Here is a 10,173-nt window from a genome sequence, read left to right on the forward strand (position 1 = left end):
AGCGGGGCAGGCATTATCTTAGAAAACGATGAAGGGCTCATCATCGAAGTATCCTTAGTCCTATCTTTCAACACGTCGAACAACCAGGCCGAGTACGAAGCCCTCCTTGGAGGCCTGAGACTTGCCGAGGATGTGGGCGCGCGGGAGGTCAAGATCTACACGTACTCCCAACTCGTCGCGTCCCACATCAGCGGCGATTACCAAGCCAAAAACGACGTACTCGCCGAGTACCTCACGCTCGTCAAGGATAAGATGAAAAAATTCGTCAAAGCAGAAGTCGAGCATATTCCCCGAGAACACAACTCGCGTGCCGACATATTATCCAAACTTGCGAGCACAAGAAAGAAAGGGGGAAACAAGTCGGTAATCCAAGAAATCCTACCTAGACCGAGCATAGGCGAAAACGCGCGAGCTCTACAAATATTCGCTATCGGGGACGACCATTGCTGGATGACCCCAGTATATAACTTCCTCACGAAAGACGAACTTCCCGCTGACGCGAAGGAAGCTTCAGCGATTAAGAGACGAGCCTGTTCGTACACTATCATCGAAAACAAACTATACCGACGAGGCTTCTCCATCCCTCTCCTTAAATGCATCGACGCCTCGCAAGCGCTTGAGGTACTCCAAGTGCTTCACGAAGGAATCAACGGCCAACACCTCGGCGGACGATCACTAGCGAGGAAAGCCCTCAGAGCCGGCTACTATTGGCCAACCATGCAGCAAGATGCCAAAGAATATGTCCAAAAATGCGACAAATGTCAGCGTCATGCCGACATGCACCTGGCTCCCCCGAACAAGCTTAAATCTCTCTCCTTGCCTTGGCCTTTCTCCACCTGGGGAATGGACCTCCTCGGACCTTTCCCGGTCGGGTCTTACCAGAATAAATACCTAGTGGTCGCTGTAGATTACTTCACGAAATGGATAGAAGCTGAAGCGCTCGCTAAAATCACGTCCAAAAACGTACTCCGCTTTTATAAGCGGAACATACTTGCTCGATTTGGGGTGCCACAGGCGATCATAACCGATAACGGCACCCAGTTCACGGACAGAAAGTTCCAGGAGTTTGTGACCAAACTCGGGACGAAACAGCACTTCACTTCGGTCGAGCATCCTCAAACGAACGGGCAAGCTGAAGCCGCCAACCGGGTCATTCTCCGTGGACTAAAGAGAAGGTTGGGCGAGGCGAAAAAGGCTTGGGTCGAATAATTACACAGCGTCCTTTGGGCATACAGAACGACCCCACATTCGAGCACAGGCGAAACACCCTTCAGGTTAACCTATGGCACCGAAGCCGTGATCCCCGTGGAGATCCGAGAACCCTCTCGTCGGACCGAGTCACCTCTCGAGGAGGAACTCAATGACGAAGCTATGAGGGAAGAGCTCGACATGGTCGAGGAAATCCGAACAGGATCTTCCCTCCGAGAAGCGAAATTGAAACAACAGATAGCCTTATGCCATAGCACTAAAGTTATCAAGCGCGGATTCGAAATCGGAGACTTAGTGCTCCGCAGAAACATGAAAGATTCGCGCAAGGGCAAACTAGCCCCGAACTGGGAAGGCCCGTACCGAGTTTACGATAAAACCGAAAACGGTGCGTATTACCTCGAGAACCTTCTCGGCAAAAAACTTGCTCGACCTTGGAATGCTGAAAAACTCAGACGCTATTACAGTTAGAAACAACCTAATGCTACCCAGCCACTCGTAGCGAACACGAGGAAAGGCTGGGCAAGGACTCGCGCCATGGTACGAGCGCGTATGCTCCACGACAGCATCAGTCGGATACCCCCTATCGGGAGGCGAAACCGACTACGCAGCGGGCCTTACACACAGACCCACCGCGGAAGTACCTGCACGGCAGAACCCCAGCTCGCGATGGGATCGTTCACGCTGCGAGCACGTGGCCCCGACCGCAGTCTCGAGCTCGCTTACAGCGCACACCTGCTCTGCGCACCCGGACCGTACACTACACGCCCGGGCTATAAACCTCGGCCGAGCACAAACATAAATATTCGACAGAAAACATCAGATAAACACAAATAAACATTGGAACATAAAATGCAGAATAGTATTAAAAACCGACCAAACTAGCCGGAGATATCTAAATATTACAAAAAATTATCCGGGCATCGCCCAACTAACTTTACTTTGGCACGCAGGCCACAAAAACATTGGCACGCAGGCCACAAATAAAAAGAAACAGATCAGATGTCGCCATCTTCCTCCTCGACACCGTTGTCCTCACCCTGGGCCTCCTGCTCATCTTCCCAGTCTTCGAACTCCGGATTTGACTCGATCCGCCCATCCACGACCTTATTGTACGGACCGATGCCCTTCGTCACCAAGCACGGATTGAGGACTTTCAGCTGATCCACCGCGGCCTTAAATCTAACCCCCAGGGTAGCAACACAGTCGACCTCCAGCTCCCTCACCTTGCCTAGAAGCTGGGAGCGGGTCGCCAAGGCCTTCTCGTCTTCGTCTTCCTCGGCAGAAGGGAGATGAGACCTCTCTAACTCAGCAACTCGCTCACGGAGCCTTTTTCCCTAGGCCTCCAAGGTCCTGACCTTGTCCTGCTATTTATAGAGGTCTTCAACAATACCGCTTTGGACCTCATACTTATCTTTGTAATTTTCAAACTCGTGCTCCAGCTCGTCCTATTTGGTCTGCAGAGCATCATAGTCCTTCTGAGGACAGACCCTTTGAGCATTGAGGGCCAAAGCCAAGGCGGCCACCCTCATCATCCCCTCAAGATCCTCAGACAAGTCCTTATCTCGGGCCACCCGATCTCGCCTGACTATATGCCTCACCTCCTCGCGCTCAAGCAGCACATTCCTCCTCGAGAAAATCCCCCTGTGCAAAGTACAAGAAGGCAGCACTATGTCATCCTCGGAAGGGTTGTCGTTGATAAGAGGGCGAAGTTCCGGGGTCCCTTCATTCTTTTGTTTTTTCCCCGCCGGAGAACCACCCGAAGTCGTCCCAATCGACGAGGGGGAACCACCGTCAGGGGCGCCCGCAGCATCCGCTTTAACCTCCTCGACCCGCGTCCGCTTCACAGTCAGTTTGACGGCCGCCTTGTTCTTTGCCCTCATCTTCACAACCTTGTCATGCAGGTCGGCCATTTTTCCTGAAAAATAAAGGGTTAGAATCAAAAGGATATCGTTCGAACAAGAAATAGCTATCTCACCTAACAAAATCATCGCATCCCCGTAAATTCCGCACTCGAGGACGGCTTTTGTGTTGATATACCGAGGCTCCAGCATAGGACCTCCATCTTCCTCGAATAAGGGATCCCCGTTGGGATATGTACATACTGCCGGTCTAAACCCGTCCACGAAAGAAGCGAGCCGCTGATACCCCCCTGTATCGCGCTCGTTGAGATCCTCATCCCGGAAGATATAATAGTCGGTCCCACGCTCGAAGTGGTCAGGCTGCCACTCCAACGGGAACCGAGCAGATGGGCCCACTCTCTTCACCCCGTCCTGAATGTACTCGCGTTCCTCGAACAAGTGGTTCTCGGCCTCGGGAGTGAGTGGCTTGATCATAAAATACCGACTCTTGAAATGCTTGATAGAGTCCTGATAAATGGCGAACAGCTTCTTCGGCTGCTTAAAAGACACCCAACTCTACTTGCCGTCCGGATCGCGCAACCTCTGCAAATGAAACACTCTGAAGAAAAGAGGCAGAGTCGCTTCGACCTCCAAGAACCCACATACAACTTCAAAGACCCTTAAGAACGCGAAGGCGTTGGGATGAAGCTGGGACGGGCATAAGCGCAACCAATCGAAGACGCTCCGTTGTAAATGAGTGAAAGGGAGCCGGAGACCAGCCTCCTTGAAGACGAACTCATACATAGCGAAACGAGGGCCAGGGAATTGCGAGCAAATCCTCTGGTGAGACTTAGGCACAAAGGCATCCCAAGAAGGCTCCTCGTCCTGGTCAAGATCCTCGATGACATTAAAGGCTTCCTTAGGACGCGTCGAGAAACGCGACGCAATCGTCCTCGGAGCAACGGCCACCCATTCCTCAAGTTCCCTCGGGGAAGTCTCGACGATGGGAATGCCCTCGTCTTGCGAGCAACCAACAGCTTCGTCCCCATGTGATATGTCGAAGATGATATCATCTTTGTTCTCGTCGGCCATTTACCTGAAAAGCAGAGGAAACAGTGAATTCGACTGGTCAAATCCACCCTTCCACCGCAAGTCAAGTGAAAGGGAGAGGAAAAGAGACGAGGAAAGAATCCCGCCTGCCACCGAATACCGACGAACTAAATTAGAAGCGCCCGCAAAATAAAGTCGCCACGTACAGCGATGGACGGTAAGAGCATCTAGCTCTCCGGCAAACTCATACCCTAACTGAGGCATGCAACCTCCTTCGCTCGTCGCATTCAAACTACTTTTGATTAAATCTAAAGCCTGGACGTCTCATTCAACTATTCTTTCCCCACTCACTCAAATCTCACTCGGCAAACGCATGGGAAAAATAACGATCTCCTAGGACTACTCGGCAAACTCATGAACCTTGCTCGATACACTCATCAATCCGGCCCGTCGCGCTCGAAGATAAAACATAAAACTTAAATAAAAGCAAGAAGAAGGCGAGGAACTTACTTGAAGGAGCGGAGAAGAGATGTACGAGACGAAGAGGACAGCAGTGAACGAATCTTGAAGGTTTGAAAAATGTTAAGTGATAAATGAGTGATCTCCTCACTCCTTATATAGGAAAAGAAGGCCAAAGGGTGCCATGATGGCCTAGGCAGCCTAGGAGGCGCCATCATTGCCTACACCCCAAGGCGGCTCCATCCACAAAAAAAGGCCACGTGTCACGAAACAACTTGGGGAACCTAAAGGGCGCAGTCAGCTTTCATGCCTAAAAACGGCGCAGCAATAATGGCAATCTCCACAGCTGCCGCCTATCAGTCATGCTGACAAGCAGTAACCGAAACGTGTCAAGTGGAAACCAAGGGACAACCACCTCCCCGGTTCCCGTGGGCACCGGCCGACCAACATTCGGTCTTATAACCGGCAGCAGCTCCTCTCCCCGTCGGCCAAATATGCGAGGAGCCCACCGTTGAAGACCATTGCTCGTACTCTTGCTCGGCTAGCCTCTTGGTTAAAGTCATCACCCTCATAAGACTAATGACTTGGGGGGCTCCTGTTCTGGACTGGGCCGAGCAGGCCCAGCTCTTCTCGCCAGCCGAGCAGGCCCAAATCATTTGGGCCCATCTACTTGATAACCGTCACGAGTTATCCACGCGCGAAGACCACGCGTCACGCTTCAGCGAAGGATTCGGTCAACCATCTCCGAACCCTACGCCATGCTCATCCAGGACGTGAGTCTCCTGCTGACTCAGCCCTAGCACGGGACGTTCTGGCAGTTCCCTAGCACGTGGGCCTCCAATTGGATTTGGCCCAATTAGGGAACCTTGGCCCAGCGCTGGGGGCTATAAATACCCTCTTTCACTAGAGGGTCAGGTATTCCATTCTTCACTCTCAACCCTCATTCTCTGATAGCTACTAACTTAAGCTTCGGAGAACCTTGCAGGTGCCCCCCCCATCTTGCTCTCCAAGCCAGATTCTGCTGCCTTGACGATTCTTCTGATCAGGTACGATTAGTTAATGATTTTTTAAATAGTAGAAAATAATTAAATGTCTAATCTAATCACTAATCAACTAATTTTTGTTAGTGTATATATATATATATATATATATATACTTTTTATCAATTAAAATAAAACTAATAGCAAAACTATTAAAATCAAAGGAAAGGGGTGTAGCTGGATAAGAAATCTGCTGGGCTTTGAACAAGATGGGAAACAGGCTCAAAATCAATCATGAGCAGCCATGGGGGGTTTGAACGGAGTAGTAGGGGTGCAAGATTGAAAACGTGTTGGGCTTCGATGCTCCAAGCCCACTGCAAACTCAAACTAAAAAAATCTAAGGCTATGTTTGGGAGTTTGGAGGGGAAGGCTTCCAAAAACGAAATTTTAAAAAAATATAGGAAAATATTTGATATTTTTTTTGAAAAAATGATTTTGTTTTGAATGATAAAAGAGTTATTATCATTACTAAATTTTTAATTTTTAGAATACTATAACAACCTAAAACATATTTTGGAAATTTATGTAAACTCTTCAAAACCCTTTAAAACCCTCATTCAATATAATTTTTGAGTTCCTCCATTTTACGGGGTTTTTGATGTCATGAATAAACTCAAACCCTCCAAAACCCTCCAACCCAAAATCCTTTTATTCTTTTCACCCAATTCTTCATATTTTCCAAAATCCTCCCCTCCCTTCCCTCCAAACTCCCAAACATACCTTCAAGGAACAAGAAGAGACCGCCTCCCTCTCTTTCAATTCTCTATCTCAATTCTTTCAGTTCTCACGCTAATAACAGATAAAAGCTTTCCACCTTCATCATGATAAAACTTCCACAAAATTGAAATCAATTCTTCTCGAGGTTCTGCAAACACAAAGAGCTAACAGTCCATGAACAATAAACAAGGAATGGTTAGTTTTGATTTTCGGATCTTCCCTTTTATCTAAGATTCTCGTCCTTGTCGCTGATGGTGATGTCGATGTTGTTCTGATGAAGCTCCGTTCGGCTTGTTGGAGGTTCTGCAGAGCGTCGAGGTGGAAAGAAGATCGGCCGTGTCTTGATGGCGTGCATCGTTGGTAGCGGACACGCTGCTTCGTGTGGCCGCGATGGTGAGAGATGGTCGGAGGAAGAGTCAGTTCCAAACGGAGTCGCAACAATAATTTCGTCAGCGGTTGAAGGCTGAATCGGAGGTGTCGGCTGTTCGCAATTGCGTCTTGAAAGATCTGATGTTGTTGGCGTGTGGTTATGCGGCACGGGAAGAGGTTCGCTGTGGCTGTTCTTTGACGCAGAATTGTCGGCACTGTCACGGACCTGCAATGGTTGAGTCGTTGTTGTTACAGACGCTTGATTGGCGGAAAACTCGGTTTTATCTCCATCCTCTGTTTCCATTCTGCATCTTCTGTTCTGCAGCAACAATAACAACAAAAAAAAATTTGGAATCGAATTTTTATTGAGATTTGAATACAGAGTGCTATCACTGTCTTGCTTTGTTGTGAATTTTGTTTAGATTTGAAGGGTGATAATGTATTGATGGCTTCACGTTTGTGTTCTCATGGTTGAGAAATTTATTTTGTCAAAGAAGATTGCAGATTTGTGTATCTGTTTATGAAAAACAGTGTAGGGAATTGTGATGCTTATGCTGTGCTTATGTTGTTTTTTGTGTAGAAAATATGGCTTAATAATGTATGTATAAAGTGTGTACTATATACCATATAAGAAAAAGTGATACATGAACAACTGGTTTTTGTGGATGGTTTATGTGTGACTGTGTGGTGAATGTACCGTGAGCATTGTTTATATTAACAACGTGCATATTAACAACGTGCAAGAAGGGACCTTTTATGCAATGAGTACATGAATGAGAATTGGTTATTTTGCTGGAGAAACTTAAAAACTCATACGAAGAGTGTTTGTGAAATTTGTTAGTTTCGTAATAAAAATATGATTTAAAAACTAAGAAAATCATCACATAATCACCATTTGATTTAACACATTGAAAGTAAAAAGGGGCCTCATATAAAGATCGGCCAAAAAAGGTTTTTAAAAAAAAACTTTTGAAAAGGTTTTGAAAAAGATTTAAAAAAAAATATTTGTAAAACTATGAGTGTTTCTGCAGAGATTGTTGATTATTGTTGATCAATTGTTAGTTTAAAATCGTAGAATACAAATAGAACCATTGATTATTGTTGATCAATTGTTAGTTTAAAATCGTAGGATACAAATAGAACCACCAGACATCATCATTTGGTTAAACAAAATAAATATTAAAAAATAAAATTGGGCGGCCTCATATAAAAATCATCGGTGGAAAGTATTTGTATATAAAAAAAACTTAAAAAAGGTGTGGTGTGAATGAAATTGTGAGAGTTTGTGGACAGAGGAAGTTTTAGAGGATTGTTGATTAGAAAACGTACTTGTGTCCAAGTTCGTCCAGGTGCAAAAAAGATTAACTGTGTGGTGTGAATGAAATTGTGAGAGTTTGTGGACAGAGGAAGTTTTAGAGGATTGTTGATTAGAAAACGTACTTGTGTCCAGGTGCAAAAAAAATTAACTGTGTGGTGTGAATGAAATTGTGAGAGTTTGTGGACAGAGGAAGTTTTAGAGGATTGTTGATTAGAAAACGTATGCACCCAGCGGGATTCGTACCCGTTGACCTTCTATATGCAAGTCTTTCCTTCTTACCAATTGTGCTATGTTAATTATTTGAAATAAAAAAAACCAATTGAAAGTGTACGAAGCATCAGTCAACATTTTTCTATTTACTAAAATATAAGCAATTTAAGAGTAAACTACTATATTTTAAAATAGACTTTAAATCGAATATTTATAAAATTTAGGATGTCAGTGTAAATGAACCCAAGATTTTTTATAAAACCCAATTTTTAAAATAGTTTTGAATTTTTGAAAAGTGTGGGCAAATTTTGGGGTATGACATTATTCAAAATGTTTAAGTATATATATATATATATATATATATATATATATATATATATATATATATATATATATATATATATATATCAGATAGCATAAACAATAACAAACCAGAACATTTCATTATATTTCAAGAGAATTACAACTGATAGAAAACAAATTCTTCACATCTATATCTAGACATGATGTTGCTCCTAGCAAGCGCAGTCTGTCTAAGGTTAGTTAGAATCCTAGATTTCTCAATTGATTCAGAGACGACTCGCCCATAGGGTATATAGCAAGTCTCCTAGTTCTGGAAGACAAAACAACTTCCTTCAGATGAGTAAAGATGATAGCTGGTAGATTTACTTTGTGACCTATATAGAGACATCGAGCAAGGTGTTTATCTCGGGAGGATAAGACATTCTTACAGGTTCCTCGAGGCATAATATTTGTCATGACAAATTCAGCCTAGGCTCTACTTATGGGTTTTAGATTTTTCGGATTATTGTAGAATCGTTTGAGAACGTTTGGAAGCATGGAAAGTTTAAAGAATTTTTTTCTAGTAAGGTAATCAAAGTACTCTAAGGGCATGAGACTTCGATGGGAAGAGCACTGAATAGCTTCAACAATGGAATCTTTGGAGATCACAATTCTGGAGCTGAATATGTGAGATGAAATCCTTTTTCCGTCACTATTGACTGATGCATACAGCCAGAAGTTCTTGACTAGGTTTGGATATATGGGTTTAAGAAGAACTTCTTTGTACCCATTCCATCCCTGATGGTCGAAGAGTGTGTGGAGATAGTAATCATCATTTGATTCATTGATGCGCTTCTCATTGATGATTTCTAGTATACTTTCATTTTCGAGGAAAGGTTTGACAACCATGGAACAGTAGTTTTGCTGGGTTAGATAAGGAGGAATGTCTTTGATGAGTAGGAGCAGTGAGGTTTTTGGGTTGAAGGCTGAAGGATTTTATAGGGAGAGGAAAGATTTATGAAGAGATGCTTTGGTTTTTAGGGTAATGATTTACAGAGGAGATGAACCTAGAGTGTAGTGCTAATCATTACACAAAGACGCATGGAGGGAAGTCTAAGGATTTGATTTTTCAGTTTCTCGAGTTTATTATTAATTATCCTGCTTTTGATTATGTGTTAGTTTAGACAAACGAATGTGGTTGGGTTTTTCTAACACATTTTCATTATTAGAATCTTAACAGATTTTATGGAGATAACTTATTTTGTTCCTTTAGTTATTTGAATGATGGTTAAGGCAGAAATAATTTTCAATCAAAAGATTTACTAAGACATAAGAAGAACAACAATCACAATCTTTCCATAGTCTTAGACTTAGGTATTACAGATTATCAACTATTGCTTCTTCCACAAGTCTCAGATGACTAACATGCTGGGTGCCTTGATCAGAACATCTGAGTGAATTTCTCTGTAAGAGAAATTAGTCTCCGAGTTCTTCAATCTTGTTCACCCGCTCACACCTCTCTGAAGTAAGAGCACTCTTAGGCCCTACTTGTCCAACTAATCTCTAGATATTATGATTTATGATTAGTTCAGGCAGAGCTCTTCCATATGGAATATGGAAGTGTGTCTGGTTTCGGGATATCCTAATGGTGTCCTTTAGGTGGTTGAAGATGGTTTTAGGA

The 10,173-nt window shown here is 44.2% G+C and overlaps 1 long non-coding RNA gene across 1 annotated transcript; it reads left to right on the forward strand.

Moving 5' to 3' along the window:
• Positions 1-6,263: 6,263 nt before the first annotated feature.
• On the forward strand, positions 6,264-7,195 carry LOC131630111 (uncharacterized). Its single transcript, XR_009292241.1, has 2 exons — positions 6,264-6,508; positions 6,594-7,195. It is a non-coding gene; the product is annotated as an uncharacterized LOC131630111 (long non-coding RNA).
• Positions 7,196-10,173: the final 2,978 nt, after the last annotated feature.

Source organism: Vicia villosa, unplaced genomic scaffold, assembly GCF_029867415.1.
Source record: "Vicia villosa cultivar HV-30 ecotype Madison, WI unplaced genomic scaffold, Vvil1.0 ctg.000643F_1_1, whole genome shotgun sequence".
Lineage (NCBI taxonomy): Eukaryota > Viridiplantae > Streptophyta > Magnoliopsida > Fabales > Fabaceae > Vicia > Vicia villosa.